Here is a 25,343-nt window from a genome sequence, read left to right as displayed (position 1 = left end):
AGCAAGTGCTCTACTCGGAGCTCCTTCACAGCAAACGAGCCAAAGGTGGGCAGCGGAAACGTTACAAGGACATCCTTAAAGCCTCCCTGATAAAGTGCGACATCTCCACTGACACCTGGGAGTCACTGGCCCAAGATCGCCCTAAGTGGAGGAATTGCATACGAGAGGGCGCTGAGCACCTCGAGCCTCAATGTCGAGAGCATGCAGAAATCATGCGCAGGCAGCGAAAAGGAGCATGTGGCAAACCTGTCCCACCCACCCCTTCCCTCAACGACTATCTGTCCCACCTGTGACAGAGTCTGTGGCTTTCGCATTGGACTGTTCAGCCACCAGAGAACTCACTTCAGGAGTGGAAGCAAGTCTTCCTCGATTCCGAGGGACTGCCTATGATGATGATGATGATGATGACATTTTAACTGGCAGCACGAGGGGTTGGTGCCTGGTACTGGGATTACTGGGGAAACCTTGCGTGCAGGTTCATTAGGCCCAGAGGTCAAATGCTGTCTCTTTACTAGAACAATACTCAATGATGGCGGAGCCCAGCACGTGAGCGCCAAAGACAAGGCTTAAGCGTTAGCAAACACTTTCAGCCGGAAGTGCTGAGTGGATGATCCATCTCGGCCTCCTTCTGAGGTCCCTCCCTGACGGAAGACAGTCTTCATCCATTTCGATTCACTCCACGTGATATCAAGAAAACGCTGAGCGTACTGGACACAGCAAAGGCTATGGGCCCTGACAACATCCTGGCTGTTGAGCTCAAGACTTGTGCTCCAGAACTAGCTGCGTCTCTAGCCAAGCTGCTCAAACATAAGCAGCCATCGGCAATGCGGAAAATTACCCAAGTATGCCCTGTCCACAAAAAGCAGGATAAACCCAATTGGGCCAATAACCACCCTGTCAGTCTACTCTCAATCATCAGCAAAGTGATGGAAGGTGTCATTGACAGTGCTATCAAGCGGTACTTACTCACCAATAAACTGCTCACCGATGCTTATGGAACAGCAGCACGGGGATCAGTGCCTGGTTCTGGGCTGGTTGGGCAAACCCAGTGTGCAGGATCACCAGGCCCAAAAGGTCAAATGATTTATTAATGAAAGGTTTGCTTTGGGAGGACAGCAGTCCCACAATAAATCCTTGGGGCTTTCTTGACTCAGGATTCCTGTGGTCGCATAGGACACGTACCTTCCCCCCTCCCCAAAACCCCCTCTTCATTTACACCTTGATGGGAGCCATACCCACGGAAGCCTGGCTGTGGTTTCCTCTCGTGTTGAATTGAGATCAACTAAATGTACTTTGTGTTTTCATGCGCCATTTTCTAAGGCAAATTATATTTCCATATCCATCCTGATAGGGTCGTTCAGTAACTTACATAACACCAGTCAATCCGGCTTTGTCGGATCGCAACTACGATACAAGCTGGTTTTGATAAGTCATCCCTTGGCCTCCAGAACCAATTGCTCTATCATCATCATCATCGGCGGTCCCTCGAAACGAGGATGACTTGCTTCCACGTCAAAAAAGGATGAGTTCACTGGTGTTTCAATTGAGGACCCGAACTGCATGGTGAAGAGTGGAAGATGCCGGTGCGTGGATTTTTTTAACGTGTGGTGGCCGTTGCACACCAGCCACCACACGGGCTTGACAGAGCTCGGTCTTGGTCCAGTGGCAAGGATTACCCAAGACGACTGGAGACCAGCTCTACTGCACGGACCTAGTGCGCGCACATATTGCAGAGTGGGCTGGCCCGCGCTGCCCCTGGCCTCGAACTCATGCCTCCTTCTAGTCTCTCGCCGCTCCTGCTGTATCTGCCCACACTCCAATCACCGACCTGGATCTTGATGACGTCACTCCTGGCTACCGTCGCCCTCCTGCACCAGCTCGCACTGCTCCCTGGAGTAGTGTGCCTCGACGCTGCTCCCGAGGCCTACACGCTGCTCCTTTTATGGCCCCGACCTACCGCTGGTGTTCTCACGCAGGTCGGGGCCTCTACGCTTATATCATGCACGGTGTCAGCTGTGGCTCAGCGGGTAGCACTCTCACCTCTGACTCAGAAGGTTGTGGGTTCAGGTCCCAGTCCAGAGATTTGAGCACAAAAATCTAGGTTGACACTCCAGTGCAGTGCTGAGGGAGTGCTGCACTGTCGGAGGTGACGTATTTCGGATGGGGTGTTAAACCGAGGTCCCATCTGCTCTCTCAGGTGGATGTAAAAAATCCCATTGTACTCTTTCGACAAGGAGCAAGGTTCCTGGTCAATATGTATGCTCAATCAACATCACAAAAAACAGATTATCCAGTCATTATCACATTGCTGTTTGTGGGAGCTTGCTGCGTGCAAATTGGCTGCTGTGCTTCCTACATTACAAAAGTGACAACACTTCAAAAGTACTTAATTGGCTACAAAGCGCTTTGGGATGGCTGGTGGTCATGAAGGGTGCTATATAAATGCAGGTCTTTCTTTCTTTAAACCTAATTTGTAACTTAAAGAAGACCATAACAACTTGAGACACAAAGATTTAGCTTGCTGAGGTAGAAATAATCCAATCTAGAGCAGGAGCTCTTATTTGTGATCTTTGTTTTTGTTTATCCACGAACAATGCCATGCAATATTATATCAAATAGACTCCATTCAGACTGTAATAAGTCTGTCCGGCACACCACGTCAAAAGCCATTTCGTCGCACCTGAGATTACGATCTATAAGATGCACTGCAGCAACCTGCCAAGTCTTCTTCAACAGCACCTCCCAAACCCGTGACCTCTACCACCTAGAAGGACAAGGGCAGCAGGCGCATGGGAACACCATCACCTCTACATTCCCGTCCAAGTTACACACACCATCCCGACTTGGAAATATATCGGCCGTTCCTTCATCGTCACTGGGTCAAAATCCTGGAACTCTCTCCCTAACAGCACCTTCACCACACGGACTACAGCGGTTCAAGAAGGCGGCTCACCACCACCTTCTCAAGGGCAATTAGGGATGGGCAATAAATGCTAACCTTGCCAGCGACATCCACATCCCGGAAAAAATTAGAAAAAAAATAAACAAATAAAAATACTCCTCTGAAAAGAAAAATGGACTAAGTACATTTTCCAGGAACTATTGTCATCAACAAATGCAAGCTTTGTGAAAACAGGTACATTTGTTTTTCTGAGGTGATTATTCGTAAGTAATCACCATCACTCTAAAGCTGGGCTCCAGTCATTCATTCCTGGTTTCAGTAACAGCGTCCCCCCACCCTGACCAATCACATTGGCTCTGTCAAAGTTGTGGGACCGACAGTCCGGAATACCTCACATTCACCGCAGTCTGAGATGACACGTGCCAGAATAAAAGTTCAAGCAGATTTTCTAATGTGCATGGAGCGTAGAATGAAATTTAAATCAAAGCAGAGGAGGTCTCCACAGGAAAGGAGATGCTAGAAGGTGTGAGAGTCATTCAGCCATATTCGAACAGGTCAATTTGATCGCCTGTGTGTTTATAATAATATAATTCATGGCAAGAGTCAATTGTGGCAATAAACCAATTTCCAGAAGTTGGGTGGTTTGTTGTTTAGTTTACATTGTCAGTCTGTCAGTATTTGTATGTACTCTTGATGTATCATGATTTATTGATAGTATGTATGGAATGAGTTCAAAGACCTGATTTTGTATAAAAGATGTGAGTGAACACTGTTTCAGCAGAGACACTGGAAAACGGAACGTGTGTGTCAAGAGCAGGGAGCAGGCATTGGTTTTGTGAAGTGTCTGTCTCTGTAACTTTCATCCTGGTTTTTGTGCTGTATGAGGTTTCAATAAAGACCTTGATCCTGCTATTACAACATCTGAGTGTGATGTGACTTTTAAAGCAACGAAATGAACAAGAGCAACGAAAGTTAGTGGAATTAGTGGGCAGTCACCTCATTTGCATATTCTGGGCGGACGTCTGTAACACTCATCATAGGCAGTCCCTTGGGATCGAGGCAGACTTGCTTCCACTCTTAGAATGAGTCCATAGTTTGCTGAACAGTCCAATATGAGAACCGCAGTCCCTGTCACAGGTGGAGCAGATAGCCATTGAAGGTAAGGGAGGGGGGGGGACAGGTTTGCCGCACATTATTTCCGCTGCCTACGCTTGTCTTCTGCATGCAGTCGGCGATGAGACTCGAGGCGTTCAGCGCCCTCCCGGATGCACTTCCTCCACTTAGGGCAGTCTTTGGCCAGGGATTCCCAGGTGTCGGTGGAGATGTTGCATTTTATAAGGGAGGCTTTGAGGGTGTCCTTGTAAAATTTCCTCTGTTCACCTTTGGCTCGTTTGCCATGAAGGAGTGCCGAGTAGAGCGTTTGCTTTGGGAGTCTCGTGTCTGGCATGTGGACATTGATAAGGAGATTCAACACCGCCTCCAGTGCGCCAGCGCAGCCTTCGGCCGCCTGAGGAAAAGAAGGTTCGAAGATCAGGCCCTCAAATCTACCACCAAGCTCATGGTCTACAGGGCTGTAGTAATACCTGCCCTCCTGTATGGCTCAGAGACATAGACCATGTACAGTAGACATCTCAAGTCGCTGGAGAAAAACCACCAACGATGCCTCCACAGGATCCTACAAATCCCTTGGGAGGACAGACGCACCAACATCAGTGTCCTCGTCCAGGCCAACATCCCCAGTATTGAAGCACTGATCGCACTTGATCAACTCCGATGGGCAGGCCACATTGTCCGCATGTGTCACTGGGGGCGCATCTCGGCTGCCTGCCTGTTCAATGAGACCACAGAACATGGTGGAGTGTGCCCAGGGCAGACAAGGGGGCTGTGCCAGAGACATCTGCTGGTAGTGTCCCATTGGCTCACTACCCAATCCTATTATAAGGCAGCTAAAATCTCTAGACATTCTTCTGGAGTCTAGAACTTAATCCAGGCATGCACCCCCCAGGTAGATCCAAAATATCTCGCTCAGTGGGATTAGTGCCTGCTCTCGCCTGTCATACCAGCTTGTCAATGCTCAGCCAGGCTGTGTACGAGGAAGCTTCTAGCTGTCAGTCTCACCCCTCTTACTCTGGTGTCCTCTGTGCTCGCTGACCCACATTGGCTCCCTGTCCGGCAAACTCTTGATTTTAAAATTCTCATCCTTGTTCAAATTCAGATCCCTCATTGTCCTTACGTTTCAATGAAGGACCTAAGAAGATAAGAAATAGGAGCAGGAGCAGGCCAAACGGCCCCTCGAGCCTGCTCCACCATTCAATACGATCATGGCTGATCCGATCATGGACTCAGCTCCACTTCCCTGCCCGCTCCCCATAACCCCTTATCGATAAAGAAACACCTGTGAACTCATTCCTTTTTGGTGTGGAAGCAAGTCATCCTCCATACAAGGGATCGCCTATGATGATGATGCATATATGGACATCAGGGCTCGGAGTTTCCGTTGGGGACGCACGCGGGAAGATGCACCCAGAATGCGCTGGACATTGCGTCGGGTTCTGCCGCGATGAAGTCATGCCCAGGTTTTCGCTTAAACTCATTTGCATAAGCCTTAACCATCCATGAATCAGCACAATCGAATGCAATCAATTATTGACGAGAACAGAGCCAATGAGGCTTTGAGATTGTTGATGTCAACTAATTTAAACTGAAAATGTTTTCAAATAATTGCACAGGGCAATCAATGGTTTCAACTGACAACTGGTCACCAGATTTATGTACCGGGGCAGATCAATTGACTTAATTTGAACTCATTTAAACTGAATTTAAAGTCATTTAAAGTAATTGAGCTGAGTAAAGCTTCAATTGACCGCTGGTCACAAGAGAACATAAGGACCAATGAATTAGCAGCAGGAGTAGGCCATACGGCCCCTCGAGTCCGCTCCGCCATGCAATAAGATCCCGGCTGATCTTCGACCCCAACTCCATTTTCTCGCCCAATCTCAATATCCCTTCGTTCTTCTACGATTCAAAAATCTATTGATCTCTGCTTTGAATATACTCTAAGACTCAGCATCCACAGCACTCTGGGGTAGAGAATTCCGCCTCTGAGTGAAGAAATTCCACCTCATCTCAATCTTAAATGGCCGACCCCTTTTCCTGAGTCTGTGCCCACCCCCACAGTTCTCTACATTGTCAATCTCCTCCAGAATCTTATATGTTTCAATGAGATCACCTCTCATTCTTCTAAACTCCAGAGAGTAGAGGCCCAATCTACTTAATCTTTCCTTATGTGCATAACTCACTTACATATAAAATTGTGCAATCTTATGCCGGTGACATTATTCGATTTGGCCCAGATTGTGCTGATATCTGGGTGGAAAACATGCAGAAATACCAGGCCCAGCATTGGGAGAAGAGGCAAGTCGTTATGTTGCTGCTAAACAGCGTGAACAGGTTCAACAGGATGCGCCCCTTGCACAGGAGATTAAGTAACGAGAGAGAGAATTATAGCATCATCATGGACAGATGCTTTATGGAACCATGAAAAAAACGGGGAGGCATCTGAAAAATCTTCTGGAGTGATCTCAAGCAGGAAACTGAGGATATTACCGTTATATATGTATACTTGTATTTACTCTGTACAGCCACCAGAGGGCTCATCTCCTGGAGCACCAAGGGATCCCATAATCCCTTGGGAGCACAGGTATTTAAGGAGCTTCACAGGTTGGAGAGGCACTCTGGAGACCTGCAAGAAAGCACTAAGGTCACACTTTACTTTGAACTCACAGTGTTCAGTCTGACTCTTTATCCATATACAACAACTGGCGACGAGCTACAGATAGCGAACCCAACGATGCAGAGAACAGTGGGCATCCTGGAGAAATTCTCAGGGGAAGATGATTGGGAAACTTTTGTGGAGCGGCTCGACCAATACTTCGTGGCCAACAAGCTAGATGGAGAAGAGAGTGCTGCCAAATGAAGGGCGATCCTCCTCACCATCTGTGTGGCACCAACGTATGGCCTCATGAAGAATCTGCTCACTCCAGCGAAACCCACAGAGAAATCATACAACAATTTGTGCATATTGCTCCGAGAGCATTTGAAAGACTTTTGAAAGGTTGTGGTGCAACAAGGCCTCAAGGTCAGTCTTAACTCCAGTTCGCACAAAACTAAGAACTTACACGGAAGAACTGATTCCTGTAATTGGCAATGCTACCATAAAGGTCTCCTACGATGGAGCGGTGCACAAGCTACCACTCTGGGTGGTACCGAATGATGGTCCCAAGCTGCTCAGGAGGAGCTGGCTGAGAATGATATGCTGGAACTGGGATGACATCGAGTGCTATCGCCCGCTGACGACACTTTGTGTGCCCAGGTCTTAAACAAATTTTATTTGCTGTTCGAACCAGGCATTGGGAAATATAAAGGAGTAAAAGTATAGATCCACCTAATTCTGGGGACGTGACCCATCTATCACAAGGCGAGAGCAGTACCGTACATGATGAGAGAAAGGTTAAAGATCGAGCTATACCTGCTGCAAAGAGAGGGCATCATCTCCCCGATCGGGTTCAATGAGTGGGCCAGTCCTATCGTCCCACTCCTCAAGGAGGACGGCACTGTCAGAATCTGTGGCGATTACAAAGTAACTATCAATCGTTTCTCCCTGCAGGACCAATTACCAAAGGCCGACGACCTCTTTGCAATGCTGGCGGGAGGAAAGATGTTCATGAAGCTGGATCTGACTTCAGCGTCCATGATGCAGGACTCGAGGAATCATCGAAGGCCCTCACCTGCATCAACACGTACAAAGGTCTTTTTGTTTATAACAGATGCCCATTTGGAATCCGATTGGTGCCGGCGATATTCCAGGGAAACATGGAAAGCTTACTGAAGTCGGTCCCGCATGCCGTGGTCTTCCAGAACAACATCTTGGTCATAGGTCGGAACACAGTCGAGCACCTGCAGAACCTGGAGGAGGTTCTTAGTCGACTCAACCATGTGGGGTTCAGGTTAAAATGCTCGACGTGCGTTTTCCTGGTGCCTGAAGTGGAGTTCCTGAGAAGGAGGATTGCAGCGGACGGCATCAGGCCCACCAACACAAAGATGGAGCAATCGAGAACGCACCTAGGCCACACAACGTGACGGAGCTGCGGTCGTTTCTGGGACACCTGAACTACTTTGTTAACTTCTTACCAGGTCTCAGCACACTGATAGAACCACTGCATGTCTTACTACGAAAAGGGGATGAATGGGTTTGGGGAAAAAGCCAAGAAAATGCCTTTGTAAAAGTGAGAAAATGCTCAAACAAATTGCTTGTGTTGTATGATCAATGTAAACGTTTGGTAGTAGCATGTGATGCGTCGTCATATGGTGTCGGGTGTGTATCGGGTGAAACTGCAACCGGTTGCCTATGCATCCAGGAGTCTGTCTAAGGCTGAGAGAGCCTATAGCATGATTGAGAAAGAAGCGTTAGCGTGTGTCTATGGGGTAAAGAAAATGCATCAATACCTGTTTGGGCTAAAATTCGAATTGGAAACTGACCATAAGCCACTTATATCCCTGTTTTCCGAGAGTAAAGGGATAAATACGAACGCATCGGCCCGCATCCAGGGATGGGCGCTCAAGTTGTCCGCATACAACCTACGCCATCCACCACAGGCCAGGCAGAGAAAACTGCGCCGATGCTCAAGGCTGCCATTGCCCACCACAGGGGTGGAAATGGCGCAGCCCGCAGATCTAGCCATGTATATGGAAGCATTTGAGAGTGAGCAATCACGTGTCACTGCCCGGCAGATCAAAAACTGGACGGGCCAGGACCCCTTATTATCTCTAGTCAAAAGCTGCGTGCTTCACGGGAGCTGGTCCAGTGTCCCAGTGGAAATGCAGGAAGAGATAAAGCCGTTCCAGCGACGCAAAGATGAAATGTCTATACAGGTAGACTGCCTTCTGTGGGGCAATCGAGTAGTGGTCCACAAGAAGGGCAGAGACACCTTCATCAATGACCTCCACAGTACCCACCCAGGCATCGAAATTATGAAAGTGATAGCAAGATCCCATGTGTGGTGGCCCAATATCGATGTGGACTTAGAGTCCTACGTTCACAGATGTAATACATGCTCGCAGTTAAGCAATGTTCCCAGGGAGGCGCCGCTAAGTTTATGGTCTTGGCCCTCCAAACCATGGTCTAGGGTACACGTCGACTATGCAGGCACATTCTTGGGTAAAATGTTCCTTGTGGTTGTAGACGCATACTTCAAGTAGATTGAATGTGATATAATGTCGACTAGCACGTCCGCTGCCACTACTGAAAGGCTGCGGGCGTTGTTTGCCAAACACGGCCTACCCGATGTCCTGGTGAGCAACAACGGGCCATGTTTTACCAGTGCTGAGTTCAGAGAATTCATGACCCGTAACGGGATCTAACATGTCACATCTGCCCCGTTTAAACCAGTGTCCAATTGTCAGGCAGAGAGAGCAGTGCAAGCCATCAAGCAAGGCTTGAAGAGGGTAACTGAAGGCTCACTGCAGACTCGCCTATCCCGAGTCCTGCTTAGCTACCGATCAAGACCCCACTCGCTCACTGGGATCCCACCTGCTGAACTGCTCATGAAAAGAGCACTTAAGACAAGGCTCTCGTTAGTTCACCCTGATCTACATGAACAGGTAGAGAGCAGGCGGCTTCAACAAAGGGCATACCATGATAGCGCAAATGTGTCACTCGAGATTGAAGTCAATGATCTTGTATTTGTATTAAATTATGGACAAGATCCCAAGTGGCTTCCCGGCACTGCCGTGGCCAAAGAGGGGAACAGTGTGTTTCGGGTCAAACTTTCAAATGGACTCATTCATCGGAAACACTTGGACCAAATCAAACTCAGATTCATAGACTAACCTGAGCAACCCATCTTGGACCCTACCTTTTTTGATCCCCCAACATACATACCAGTGGCAACCGGCATCACGGTTGACCACGAAGTAGAACCCATCATCCACAGCAGCCCAGCAGGGCCCAACACACCAGTCAGCCCAGCAAGGCCACCTGCACAGCAGCCCAGCGAGGGCCCAACAAATGATTCAACAACACCAGCTTTCACACCGAGACGATCAACCAGGGCAAGAAGGGCCTCAGATCGACTCATGTTGTAAATATTTACACTATTGACTTTGGCGGGGAGTGTTGTTACACATGTATACTTGTATTTACTCTGTACAGCCACCAGAGTGCTCATCCCCTGGAGTCCCAAGGGATCCCATAATCCCTTGGGAGCACAGGTATTTAAGGAGGCTTCACAGGTTGGAGAGGCACTCTGGAGACCTGCAATAAAGGACTAAGGTCACACTTTACTTTGAGCTCACAGTGTTCAGTCTGACTCTTTCTCCATATACAACAATTACGACCTATAGAGGCATGCATTCTTCTTGTTGTTATATAGCTTAGGCAAGAGCAAGGGAAACAGGCTGCTAAGAACAACAACAACTTGCATGTTTATAGCGCCTTTAATGTAGCAAAATATCCCAAGCCGCTTCACAAATTTGACATGGAGCCACAGAAGGAGATATTGTAAGGTTCCACACTTTTCCAGAAGGCACAGAAAGAGGCCACGGACAAAAATTTGATTACATTGATTTAATACAAGCTTTTGGGATTGGCTGGACAAAGGGAGAAATGGGCGCCAGCCTGGGGCAGGTGGTGAATCATCACCAATTAAGGACCATCTCTGCTGTTGAGGAACCAGACTGGGTTTATGCATAGAAACAATGGGTTTGATACATTTGATATAAACCCACAGAAGAGCCCCTGAACTGATTGGCCGGAGGGGGAAAAATAATTCTCTCTGGAGACTCCAAATCTGCAAGGAACCTGAACAACAAAGGGACCCCACAAGGTGTACATTTGTGGAGAACACAGTACTTAAGATAAGGAGTTATCTTTTGCCCTGCAGACTCTGTGTGCAAATTGGGGACATCCAGGCCCATCATCATAGTCAGTCAAACGGATCACAACAAACAACGAATCGATCCAAACACATTATCAGAAACCGCAGTTCAGCGGGACATTTAGTCACAAAATGGATATATATACACCAGCTGGAAGCAGCTCAGAAGCGAATTATGGAAACAAACGGGAAGGAACAGAACTGAAAAGAATGAGCAGAAAAGGGAACAACCGGTCACGGAACCAATGACCATGAACCTACAATCTACGATTACAGCTAGGAACTGGACGGGTGATTGTATGTCTTCAGTCAATTCTCTCAGAATTCTTGTTCTGTAGTTTTTAGTTGTTTTTGCCTGACAATTGGGTTAAGCCTAAACTTTGCGTCACACATTGTCCTTTTTCCTGTAATTCCCGAGGTCTACGAATCAAGGTAGAGTGTAAAACAAACACCTTACAATATCAAGACAGCTTGGGCTTAGAGGTAGAAGCATCTTAAAAGAGGAGAGAGAGACAGGGAGGCAGAAAGGTTTAGGGAGGGACCTCCAGATCGTAGGGCTGAGGCAGCTGAAGGCACGGCCGCCAACGGTGGAGCGAATAAAATCGGGGATGCTCAAAAGGCCAGAATTGGCAGAGAATTGGTGTCAAATCGAACACCAACATTACGAAGTGTCAGACTCAGCTTCAGACAAGGTGCCAGGGAGAGTCATGGAAAACGGTGGTCAGAGAACGAAGTTTGCGGCAGGGACCAAAGATCTTCGTCCCAATATTTAGTGGCACAAAATGTTTCTGCTCGTCCGGTATTGGATGTCGGGCAAGCAGCGTGAAATATCCGATAGAGCAGAGGGAGGGATCGAGAGAGTTGTGGGTGAGTTAGAGCTCAGTATCGTCAGCGGACTTGTGGAAGTTGACGCAGTGCTTTCAGAAGATGTCACCGAGGGGCAGCGTGCAGATGGGAAATAGAAGGGAGCCAAGGATAGAGCCAGCAGAAAAGGCACAAAGAGGTTAGCCAAGAAATGCAAATCAGGTGAAAAGTGTTGGTGAAGCAGGAGTAAGAGAATAGCGATAGAGGTGGATTTCTGTCTAACATTGAGGAAGCTCTGAAATGAAAGTCAATGTCTCAATCATCTAAGTTTACTTTGTAAAACCTCTCCGCATGGTGTCTGTTTTACATCCATAGGAGCATGGATGAAGCTTGGCTGATGTTAATAGACAGAATTTGATTTCTTGGTCCATTCATCTCTATCGGAATATCTCGCATCATGTGTTGCACTGTGATTTCATCCTGGGCAACAGATGTTCTGTTCCAAATGCAGCTATCCCACAGCAAGTGCGAGATAAGCAGATTTAATAATAACTTTGAAAGGGAATTGGATCAATGTTCCCCTCTGAGTCACACACCATTCCGACTTGGAAATATATCGGCCGTTCCTTCTTCGTCGCCGGGTCAAAATTCTGGAACTCCCTCCCTAACAGCACTGTGAGAGCACCTTCACCACACAGACTGCAGCGGTTCAAGAAGGCGGCTCACCACCACCTTCGCAAGGGCAGTTAGGGATGGGCAATAAATGCTGGCCTTGCCAGTGACACCCACATCCCAGAATGAATAAAAAAATACGTTGGAAGGGAAAAGATTTACGGGGCAATGGGTAAAAAGCAAGGGAGTGGGATTAATTGAATCTCTCTCGGCATCGTCATAGGCATTCCATCGAAATCGAGGAAGACTTGCTTCTCCTCTAAAAGTGAGTTCTCAAGTGACTGAACAGTCCAATACGGGAATTACAGTCTCTGTCACAGGTGGGACAGACAGTGGTTGAAGGAAAGGGTGGGTGGGGAGTCTGGTTTGCCGCACGCTCCTTCCACTGCCTGCGCTTGTTTTCTACATGCTCTCGGCGACGAGACTCGAGATGCTCAGCGCCCTCAGGGACGCTCTTTTTCCACTTAGGGCGGTCTTTGGCCAGGAACTCCCAGGTGTCAGTTGGGATGTTGCACTTAATCAAGGAGGCTTTGAGGGTGTCCTTGAAACGTTTCCTCTGCCCACCTGGAGCTCGCTTGCTGTGTAGGAGTTCCGAGTAGAGCGCTGGCTTTGGGAGTCTTGTGTCTGGCATGCAAACAATGTGGCCCAGCCAACAGAGCTGGTTGAGTGTGGTCAGTGCTTCGATGCTGGGGATGTTGGATTGATCGAGGGGCCCAGTGGACCGAAGGTGAAAGATCACGCAGGCTCTCCTCTTTAAGTGTAGGGGAGTGTCAGATGTTGTCACTGTCACGTATCCGCCCATATTATGAGCGACTTCAGGATCCGAGTGAAAAAAAACAAGCAATTTCACTCATGAGGCAACCTCAACCACTGTGGCGGTAAAAACCACGGAAACGGGGTGCATGCGCCCTATTTCGGCTAGGGGGCAATTTCAACCCTTAGTTCCATTTATGGTAATCAACTCAGGTAAAGATTTTAAAGATATGGAAGTGGGAAAGATGCAGAAATTGTTTGGCTGCTTTATCTTTTTTTCCTATGTTCTAAACAGCAATAGGGCAGCAGTAACACGACTATCTCCAACCTGTACGCACAGCTGGCCTTCTTCTGGACGGCAGCGCCGCTTCAAAGCTCCTTGGATCACCACCATCATTGCTGTTGTGTAGGATAATAAGATGCTCAGCAAATTCTGCCCTTAGATCGAGGCTACAGGATCGAGGGGAACAACATTTAGATTTTCACATTAATTGCCCATTAAATTCACCGCGGGAAGTTAGGGTTGGTGATTAAGAACGTAAGTACCATTTTATCAAAGTGATACTTGTTAATGCAATGCCAATCAACCTCTCTGGCCCAGAAATTGAACAATGGTATCTCATTCCTTCAGATAGTCAATTGTTTTTGGAGATTTAAAAATGTCAAATTTAAAATTTTAATTTTCTTTTTTTGTTTTCTATTTTTTTTATTCTCTCTCTTAATCCAACCTTTCTTTCCCTCTCTTTATTTCTCTTTCTGTAACTGACCTTATATCCTTTACCATCATTCCTCTGTTACTTTCTCCATCCTTCAATTGGTTAAGAAGATACACTTTTGGTCGTATCGTTCACTGACGTCCCAAATGCCCCGTGGCATTATCAGCTCACTGTTCCAGCAAGTTACAGCCAATGTTCCCATTAAGTTGCAAGGCTGCGCAATGATCTGGTCCTCCTGCCCAGGTCATTTATAATTGAAAGAAGCGCATGCACTGTAATTTGAATAGGCCGCAAAGCCCCTTAAGCAAAGAAAAAAAGCGGTAACATTGTGTTGTGTATGCAATAACTCAATACTGTAAAGACAGAATACTGTAAACTCCAAACAGGTACAAACCTGGCTCTACTTTATTCGGGCCCAAAGTGATTACATTACAAGATGGCTGGCCTTTTATACCTGGGCTGCACACACATGCGCACAGCTCAATGATGTCTGATAGTAGTGCCACCTGGTGGCTAGTAAACCCGAGCATACAGACATGACAATATCCACCTTTAAGATATTACAAATTGAGATGGTCTGGGGCTTTTCGCTCCCGAATTGATTGTCTCAGTTCAACTCCAGCCTTAGGCGAGCGTTCTGAGTCTGTTATAACTGGGGGCTGGGTAGCAGATCTGATGGGAGTGGCAATGACCATGTCAGGGATTGAAAGTCCAGATTCATTGATGACAGCAGAGTCCTCTGATGACTGAGGTTGGTTGGTTGGTTGGTCACTGATTGTGTCTTCCTCAGACTGTTCCGGTTCATCCGTGTGCCGTTTAAACCAGCCTCCAATGGGCAAGCAGAGCGGGCAGTACAAACAATCAAACAGAGCCTTAAATGAGTTACAGAAGGCTTATTCCAAACCCGCCTGTCCCGAGTACTGCTCAGCTACCACACGAGACCCCACTCGCTCACAGGGGTCCCCGCGGCTGAGCTACTCATGAAAAGGACACTTAAATCCAGACTCTCGCTGGTCCACCCCAACCGACATGATCAGGTAGAGAGCAGGCGGCAGCAAAAAAATGTAAACGATGGTCGTGCCACTGTGTCATGGGAAATTGATCTGAATGATCCTGTGTATGTGCTAAACTATGGACATGGTCCCAAGTGGAACGCGGGCACGGTGATAGCTAAAGAAGGGAGTAGGATGTTTGTAGTCAAACTAGACAATGGACAAATTAGCAGAAAGCACCTGGGCCAAACGAGGCTGCGGTTCACAGACTGCCCTGAACACTTCTGCTCGCAAACACAGTTCCAGTTAGTTTATGAACATTGCTAACACTTGTGTGCTGAGAGATTTGTTTGGTGTTATCACTGGTGGACATAAACGCCTAAGCTATGGCAATGGTCTTTACTGAGGGTCGGTGTCTCTATAGTCAAAAGTTTTCGTAGGATGGTTTTGTGGCCAATGACCAGTACAAAAAAGTCTCTGAGCATCTGCTCCAGGTAGCTATCAAACTCACATTGTCCTGCAAGTCGCCTTAGCTCGGAGACGTAGCTCACCACTTTCTGACCTTCAGATCGCTGGCACGTGTAGAACCGATACCTCGCCATCAGCATGCTCTCCCTTGGGTTAAGATGCTCCCGAACCAGTGTACACAGCTCCTCATATGACTTATCTGTGGGTCTCAACAGAGCCAGAAGATTCTTCATGAGGCTGCAGGTGAGTGCCCCACAGACCGTGAGGACCATTCTTCTTTTTGCAGAGCTTCCTTCTCCGTCCAGCTCGTTGGCTACAAAGTACTGGTCTAACTGTTCGACATAGGCTTCCCAGTCCTCACCCTCCGAGAACTTCTCCAGGATGCCCACAGTTTGCTGCATCTTTGCGTTGGATTTGTATACTCGTCACCAGTTATTGTGTTCCTAACACAGATGAGATTGCACACAGGGAGGTTAAAGTAACAGTGACCACCGTCTTTATTAAGACACTCCAGAGTGAGGAGCAGGCCTTAGGGGCTGGCTTATATACAGTGCTTACAAGGGATATTGGGATCCCTTGGGACTTCAGGAGATGCGCTCCCTGGTGGCAGAACATGGGAGTGCATGCTTTACAGATACACAGCACCCTCAATAGCAAGAACGTCCTTCCTCAGATTAGGAGACCAAAACTGAACACAATATTCCAGGTGAGGCCTCACTAAGGCTTTGTACAACTGCAGCTACCTGCTGCTATACTCAAATCCCCTCGCTATGAAGGCCAACATACCATTTGCCTTCTTTATCGCCTGCTGTACCTGTATGCCAACTTTTAATGACTGACGAACCATAACACCCAGGTCTCTTTGCACCTCCCCTTTTCCTAATCTGCCATCATTCAGATAATATTCTGTCTTTGCATTTTTGCCCCCAAAATGGATAACATCACATTTATCCACATTATACTGCATCTGCAATGCATTTGCCCACTCACCTAACCTGTCTAAGTCACCCTGCTGCACGCTCTGCTTGTTCATTAGATGCGGGTTTGAATGGTGCTGACCTCACATGTTTGATACCATTGACTTTCATGAATTCTTGAAATTCCATACTGGTGAAGCAAGATCCGTTGTCACTTACAACGATGTCAGGCAGACCATGCGTAGCAAACATGACACGAAGGCTCTCAATGGTAGCTGTGGATGTGCTGGATGACATGATTGTACACTCTATCCACTTGGAATATGCATCCACTATAACTAAGAATATCTTTCCCAGGAAGGGACCTGCAAAGTTGATGTGGATCCTGGACCATGGTTTAGATGGCCATGACCACAGACTCAGCTGTGATTCCACTGGTGCTTTACTAAGCTGCCTGCAAGTATTGCACTGATGCACACATGATTCCAGATCAGAGTCAATTCCAGGCCACCATACCTGAGACCTGGCAATGGCTTTCATCATGACAATACCAGGATGTGTGCTATGTAGATCATGTACAAATTTATCTCTGCCTTTCTTGGGCATAACAACATGATTAACCCACATTATACAATCTGATTGAATGGATAGTTCATCTTTGCGACAGATGTAAGGTTTGGTCTCCTCACACATTTGCTTGGATATGGCAGACCAATCATACAACATTTCACAACCGATAATATCGGATCCTGGCTGACCCAGTTCTTAACTTGTTGGGCCGTGACAGGGGTTCCTTCACTTTCAAAAGCATCCATATCTAACAGTAGGTCTGCCGGTTGTGGAGTTTCTACCTCCAGTGTGGGCAATGGCAGACGGCTCAATGCATAGGCACAATTCTCAGTGCCAGGTCTATGGCGAATGGCATAATCATAGGCAGATAATGTCAGCGTCCACCTCTGGATGCTGGACAATGCATTACTATTGATACCTTTGTTTTCCGAAATCAATGAAATGAATGGCTTGTGATCTGTTTCCACTTCAAACCGAAGACCAAACAGGTACTGATGCATCTTTTTAACCCCATACACCCAGGCGAGTGCTTCTTTCTCTACCATGCTGCAGGCTCTTCCCGACTTTGACAAAATTTTGAAGCATTTACAATAGGTTGTAATTTGCCCGAATCATTAGCTTGTTGGAGCATGCAACCAACTCCATATGACGAAGCATCACAGGCCAATGCTAGACGCTTACACTGATCATAATGTACCAGCAGCTTGTTAGAGCAAAGCAGAACCACAGTCTCTGTCACAGGTGGGACAGATGGTCCTTGAGGGAAAGGATGGGTGGGACAGGTTTGCTGCCCGCCCAAGGCATGGATTCATGAAGGGGAAATCATGTTTAACTAATTTACTGGAATTCTTTGAGGATGTAACGAGCATGGTGGATAGAGGTGTACCGATGGATGTGGTGTATTTAGATTTCCAAAAGGCATTCGATAAGGTGCCACACAAAAGGTTACTGCAGAAGATAAAGGTACGTGGAGTCAGAGGAAATGTATTAGCATTATTATATGGATAGAGAATTGGCTGGCTAACAGAAAGCAGAGAGTCGGGATAAATGGGTCCTTTTCGTTGGAAATCGGTGGTTAGTGGTGTGCCACAGGGATTGGTGCTGGGACCATAACTGTTTATAATATACATAGATGACCTGGAAGAGGGGACAGAGTGTAGTGTAACAAAATTTGCAGATGACACAAAGATTAGTGGAAAAGCAGGTTGTGTAGAGGACACAGAGAGGCTGCAAAGAGATTTAGATAGGTTAAGCAAATGGGCTAAGCTTTGGCAAATGGAATACAATGTCGGAAAGTGTGAGGTCATTCACCTTGGGAAAAAAAACAGTAAAAGGGAATATTATTTGAATGGGGAGAAATTACAACATGCTGCGGTGCAGAGGAACCTGGGGGTCCTTGTGCATGAAACTCTTTTGGAGTTTACCTGAAAAACATAAACATTAATCCGTGCCCCCCGACCTGGATGACACACCAGACATTTACAAGGCCCTTTTTTTCCTTTTTTTGGTTTTTTTTTTGGGCACTAATATCAAATTTTTTTTCCAGTGCCCCCTATAAAAGGGGAGGGGGACACTAAAAGCACCGGCAATTAAAACAAATTAAACTTTAAAACGTAAAATCAAATTAAAATTTGGTTGCCGGGCGTGATGATGCACTCCAGTCCCTCCGGTGCCCACCTCTCGCGGAAGGCCGCGAGCGTACCGGTGGACACCGCGTGCTCCATCTCCAAGGACACCCTGGACCGGATGTAAGAGCGGAAGAGAGGCAGGCAGTCAGTTTGAACGACCCCCTCGACCGCCCGCTGCCTGGACCGGCTGATGGCACCCTTGGCCGTGCCCAGGAGCAGTCCTACGAGGAGGCCCTCGGAACTACCTGCTCCCCTCCGCACAGGGTGCCCAAAGATCAGGAGAGTGGGACTGAAGTGCAGCCAGAATTTCAGAAGCAGCCCCTTTAAATAATAAAACAGGGGCTGCAACCTCGTGCACTCAATAAAAACATGGAACACGGACTCCTTCATACCGCAGAAATTGCAGGCGGCCTGGGAGTCTGTGAACCGGCTTAAAAATTAGCTGCACGGCACTGCTCCATGCACCACCCTCCAGGCCAAGTCCCCGATAAATAGAGGGAGGACTCCCGCATAGAGTGCCCTCCATCGGGGACCCCCGCCTCCTCCGGACGGCAAGATGGTACGCCATGGCATGTATGGACGGCCGGCGAGGATGGCAAAGTTGAGAGTGTGCAGGAGCAGCCCGTACAGGAAACCCCTCCGCGCAGAACTGAAAGGCACGGAGGGGATTTCCCCGAGGCGGCTCAAGTTGTGAGGCGCCGGCCCCCGAGGGAGGTTCCGGGGTTTGACGCCGATGAGGAATTCCGTCTGGACGGGGGTCAGTTCGGACGGGATCTCCCCACGTGCTTGAGCTTCCTCGATGCACCTAACAGAGTCAGGGCCCAAAGCTGTTTTTAGCGACTCGATGGTTTCGGCCGCGCGGCGGACATTGGCTGAATTTAGGCACCGCGCCAGCGTGCCTGGCGCCATCCAGCCCGCTCCTCCGCCATCAAGCAGGTCCCTGACCCTGGTCACCTCACCAGCCACAGCCCACTCTTCCGACCGCCACATAAAACCTCGGTCGTGGAGGTACGGATTCCCGAGCAGCGGCTCCTGCAGGACAGCCGCCACTCCAGCCGGCGGAGAGCTGCGCTTGGTGGAGACTTTGTTCCAGACCCTGATGAGTTCCTTGTAAAAGACAGGCAGCTCCTGGAGGGCGGTCCTGACAACCCCCAAGTTCACAAACAGGATCTGCGTGTCGTAATTGAGGTCGCGCTGCTGGCGGAAGAAATACGTCGCCAGAGCACACCACCTAGGAGGGGGCTCGACGTAAAGGTATCTCTGCAGGGTCTGAAGATGGAAAGTCGCGAGCTGGACGCTGACGCACACCAACGACTGACCGCCCTCCTCAAGCGGGAGACTCAAGACCGCGGCAGAGACCCAGTGCTTCCTGTTGTTCCAGAAGAAGTCCACCAGCTTCTTCTGTATCTTGGCGACAAACGCAGGGGGAGGGGTCAAAGTGACCAGCCGGTACCACAACATTGCGGCCACCAGCTGGTTTATGACTAGCGCTCGACCCCTGTAGGACAGCACTCGGAGCAGTCCTGTCCAGCGCCCTAGGCGAGCGGCGACCTTGGCCTCCAGCTCCTGCCAGTTCGCCGGCCAGGCTTCCTCGTCGGGGCTAAGGTAGACTCCCAGATAGAGGAGATGGGTCGTGCTCCAGGCAAAAGACCTGAGCTCCTCCGCATCCTCCGCAGGCCAGCAGGATCCTCTACCGTGAGGAGCACGTCATCGGCGTAAGCCGAGAGGACGAGCTCCACGCTCGGCCCTTGCAGAGCCAGTCCCATCAACCTCGTCCGCAGGAGGCACAGGAAAGGCTCCACGCACATGGCATATAACTGGCCGGACATGGGGCATCCCTGCGCACCCCTCTCCTAAAGCGAAAGGGCGCCGTCAAGGACCCGTTAACCTTAATCAGACACTCAGTGGCGGCGTACAAAAGTCGGATCCAGGCGACGAAATGCGTCCCGAACCCGAAAGCGCGCAGAGTTCCGAGCAGATAGTCGTGATCCACCCTGTCGAATGCCTTCTCTTGGTCGAGAGATAGGAAAGCGACCGACAGACCAGCCTCCTGGGAATGATGGATAAGGTCCCGGACCAGATGGATGTTATCGTGGATTGTCCGGCCCGGGACCGTGTAGGACTGGTCGGGGTGCATCATGTGGTCCAGCACGGTGCCAAGGCGAGCAGACATCGCCCTGGCGAAGATTTTGTAGTCCGTGCTGAGGAGGGAGACCGGGCGCCAGTTCTTAAGGAGGCGGAGATCGCCCTTCTTAGGCAGCAGGACGATGACTGCCCTGCGCCAAGAGAGGGGCATCTCCCCGGTCGCCAGACTTTCCCCCAGGTCCCGCGCGTAGTCGCTCCCCAGGACGTCCCAGAACGCCCTGTGGAACTCCACGGTCAGCCTGTCCAGCCCCGGGGATTTTCCCCTCAAGAGCCGGTCGAGGGCACCGGTCAGCTCCGCCAGGCTTAGCGGAGCTTCCAAATTTTCACCGCCCTCCGGGCTGACTTACGGCAGGTCCTCCCACAAAGCTCTACGCGCTTCCTCGCTGGACGGATCCGGAGAGAACAGAGCCCCGTAATATTCACGGGCCCTGTTGTTGACGCCCTCCGGATCCGAGACGAGAGAGCCGTCGTCGGCCAGCAGCGTCAAGAGCTGCTTACGGACACTCTGCCTTTTTTCCAGCGAGTAGAAGAAGGGGGAGCCGCGGTCCAGATCCCGCAGGAACCGGATCCGCGACCTCACGAACGCGCCTCGGGACCCGACGAGCTGCAGGTCCTTCAGCGCAGCCTTCTTAGCTTCGTACACCGTCCGCAGGGCCGGGTCCCCGACGACTTGACCGAGACGGGATTCCAGGTCGAGCACCTCTTTTTCTAGGCGCCCAACCCTGGCCGCCCGCCTCTTGGTCGACCCCCTCGCGTACTCTTGACAGAAGACGCGGACGTGAGCCTTGCCCACGTCCCACCATAGCCTCAAGGAGGGGAAGCCCCCCTGCTTCCTTCTCCAGTCGGCCCAGAATCGACGGAACGAGTCCTGGAACCGCACGTCCTCCAGCAGCCGGTTGTTAAAGTGCCAGTACGCGGACCCCGTCCTCGCGCGGAGCGAAGCGAGCTCCGCCCACACCAGGTGGTGGTCCGAACACGGCACCGGCCGCATGGAGGCCGCCGGGACGCAGGAAACGTACGCCCGAGACACGTAAAGGCGGTCGACTCTGGACCATCCTACTCCAGGTCTCACCCAAGTAAAGGCGCTGGAGTCGGGGTGGAGATTTCGCCAGACGTCCACCAAGTCGAAGGACCCGACCAGGTCCCTCAACTTCTCGATCGCCGTCATGCTCTGCGGGGCACCGGAGCGGTCCCTCGCCTCGAGGGTGCAGTTAAAATCCCTCCCGAGGACAATGCAGTCGCCAACGTCGACGGAGCAAAGAAGAGCGGACACTTCTTCGAAGAAGCGCGCTTGCTGCGGGCCGGGCTGAGGGGCGTACACGTTCACGAGATGGAGCAGCACGTCCCCCAGGTGAACCGTTACGTGCAGCAAGCGCCCTGGCATGGGCTCCTCGACCCCCAAGATCTCCGGCTGAAAATGCGGGCCCAGCAAGATGGCCACCCCACTAGAAGTGGCGGTGAGGTGGCTCATGCGGACCTCTCCTTGCCATTCCAGGAGCCACGTGGCTTCGTCTCCCGGAACGGTGTGGGTTTCTTGCAGGAAGCACACCGCATATTTCCCCTCCCGCAGGAGCGAAAAATTGTCAAATCTACGGCGTGCCCCTCTGCCGCCGTTGATGTTGAGGCTGGCTATGGTTATCTTCATGGCAAAAGCATAGTGCAACCTCTACCTTAACCTATTGTGGGGGAGGGAGCGGAGTCTCTTGTTGACCTCCACTCCCTCCGCAGCCCAGCGAGGAGTCCCTCGAGCTCGCGCTGCTCAAGGTATTGCACCTTTGTCAAGGGCCCGCCCGCGGCCAAGGTTTTAGCGGCGGCGCGGACGGACTCCTTGATCAGCTCTGGCTCGGACCATTTTCCCAGGGCCAGATGGGCTTGGTTGCGGCGACCCTGGTTCTGGGCCAAAAAGTCCCGGAGTTCCTTTGCAGGAATGAGGAGGGTCTCAGCGGCGGTCACGAGCAGATCCACCGCCTCACTGGCGGTGGACTCTAGATCTTCTCCCTCGTCCATCACCGAGTCCCCGTCCTCCTCCAGGAGGTGGCCGCCAGCAGCCGGCCCATCGACCGCACAAGGTACGGCAAACGACCCGGCCGCTCCAACCGGCCCTGGCTCTGCCCCGATCCCACCCCCAGGATCGTCGGCAGAGGAGTCCCCACTGGGCTCTTTAAAAAGTGGTGCTGGGTCGGGAAACGACAGCGGAAGGGGTTCCCCCTCCGCCCCAGGAACCGGGGAACAAGGAGAGACCCGGCCATAGAAAATCCCCAGGCCCTCCAAGCGCTCCAGCTCCAAAGTAAGGGGCGAGGATGGGTGTTCCTCCCCCTCCCCGCTGCCACCCTCCGGCCCAGCATGTACGGTTTCTTCAAAACTAAAATTTAAATTAAAGTTAACGTGTTCATTTTCTGCCGGGTTGAGCAAATCCCGGGAGAAGTTGGATATTGGCTGGGCGGGCTCAGGTACGGCCTTTCCGGCCCCGCCCGCCTCAGTCCCCGGGACACTCGACCCGGCGGTAACGCATTCCTCCGCCGACCCCACGTCCCTCGCGACAGGCAGTTCTTCCACTCCAACCCCGGGAGACAGAGGCTGGGCAGCCTCGACTGTCTCACCCTCCGCGGGGACAGACTCCTCTCGCCTTCGGCACGATTTGGGAGCGCTGGTGGGGGACGCGGGACGCGCGGCGGGCACCGACTCCTCCGCGGGGGGGTGTTGTTCCCCCTCCTCCTCCTTGGAGCGGCGCCTCCTTTTGTTACTGGGGAAGCGCGGAGGCAGGGAGACCTCCATGTCTGCCGAGGCCTCCCGCTCCACTCCCCCCTTTTCCTTTTCTTGCCCGCGCCCGGGCCCCTCTGTGGTGTTGTTCAAGGGCTCGGGCACGGGCTCAGGGCACCCCGCGCTCGCTGATGACTGGGTTGGGCCGAGCGCGGTGATCGGTTGTCTGGCGCACCGAGGGGGCCCGCCTTGAGTTGTTTCGCTTTTCCCCGTGCCTTCTTTCTGGTCGGACGCTCTCCCTCCCCCCCGCCGGAGGCCGTGAAATCAAAGGCCTCCGACGATGCCCGCGCACCTACGGCTTCCGGTACGCGGACGCGACTAGGGAGAGGGGTGGCGGCGGCGCCAGCCTTGGCCGCCTTCGGTGGTTTGGCGGCCTTGGAGGCGGGGCAGTTCTTGCGAACGTGTCCCACCTCTCTGCAGGCATGGCACCGCATGCCGTCCGACGTCCAAAAGACGCGGTAGGCAGTCCCCTCGAGCACCACATCAAAGTGGCCCTCTGTCGTCTCCTCCCGCTCCAGCTGGACAAAAAACTGGCGGCGGAAGGAGAACACGTGGCGCAGGCGGCTCTCCCTAAGGCCGAGCGGTATGGGGTTGATCCCCGACCTTACCTCCCCCAGTTGTTGTATGTGAGGGAGGAGGAGCCCAGCTGGAACAAAGGGCGGGACGTTCGACAGAACGACCCTCTGCGCGGTGGCCTCGAGAAGGTCGACCGGCAGGAACGCTCCGCTCACCGTGAGCCCCTTCTCGATGGCCAGGGACACCGCCAGCTCCGACCCCAGGAAGAACACCACCTTCCCAGACATCTTGGAGGCCGCGACAATGGCCGAGGGACCGACTACCCCAGCCATCGCCCGCACGCATTCCTCGATGCTCATTGTGGGGTGAGTGTAGCTCTTGACCCCGTGCTTTTTCGTTATTAATCTGAAAGGTGGCAGGGCAGCAGGAGGCACAGGAGGCACCGTAGTTGCGGATGCCGCCTGCGCATACGTCCTTGCCGGCCCTGCCACCGACGTGGATGGGGTCGCCATCGCGGGGTCCCTTTAAGAACTACACCCACCCCAAAGTCACAGGCCTTACTGGTCTTTAATGGCCTTGTTCAAAAGACTGAGCAGAGGAGCTCTTAACGAGGTACACCTCTCCCCAGTTGACAATTGGGGAGGGGCCTTGCTCCCTCTGCTCAGTGTCTTAATTGTTTTTGTAATTTAAGAAAAAAGGGGCTCTCAGAGAGAGAGGGGAGAAACAGAGAGTAACAGAGAAAGAGAGAGGGGGTGGGAAGGGGGGAAACTGCGAGGGCAGGTCTCCCCTCACAGCTGTGGGTGGGTGCAATCCCCAGATGGCAAACAAAAATAGTCTTTGGGGTGGTCTTCGGGTGAGGGGAGAAGATGTCTTCACCTGGTGCAGCTGGAGCCGCACAGGTACACACTCCCAACGATGTTAATTAGGGTGGATTAATTGTTTCTTCAGCCTGGTAGCTCCAGCTATCCCAGGCTAGGCAATGGGGGAGAGGTGCTTCAGTGGTGTGTAGGGCCCAGCTGGAAGCGAGACCCCCACACAAACTTCCACACACACACACCCCCCGCGATGTTTCGGCCCCTGACTGGTCTTCTTTCCTCCCCCCACCGATACAACAAAGTCTTTTAGGGACTGCACCAATACACCCACCTGTAGAATGGTAGAGTCTCCCTCCTTCCACACTGGATGTTGTTGTTGGTCTTTCCCCCTCTCTCCAACTCTTTGTAGAAATGGTAGAGTTGTTAAAGTTTTCTGCTTTCCTCCTCTCCCTCTGGGTGAATGTTGGTGGTGAAGCCCCTTCCTTCCTTCTCTTCCTGGGCTGATTCACAGGCCCAGCCAGGAGCTACAACAGGAGCTGCTCTCCTTACTGCTCATTCAGCCAACTGAGCAGGACACACCTCCAAAGCTCCACGATTGGTCCTTGTGCATGAAACTCTTTTGGAGTTTACCTGAAAAACATAAACATTAATCCGTGCCCCCCGACCTGGATGACACACCAGACATTTACAAGGCCCTTCTTTTCCTTTTTTTGTTTTTTTTTGTGTTTTTCTTTTTTTTGGTTTTTTTTTG

This window comes from Pristiophorus japonicus, chromosome 5, assembly GCF_044704955.1.
Source record: "Pristiophorus japonicus isolate sPriJap1 chromosome 5, sPriJap1.hap1, whole genome shotgun sequence".
Classification (NCBI taxonomy): domain Eukaryota; kingdom Metazoa; phylum Chordata; class Chondrichthyes; family Pristiophoridae; genus Pristiophorus; species Pristiophorus japonicus.
This window is presented reverse-complemented; position numbering follows the sequence as displayed.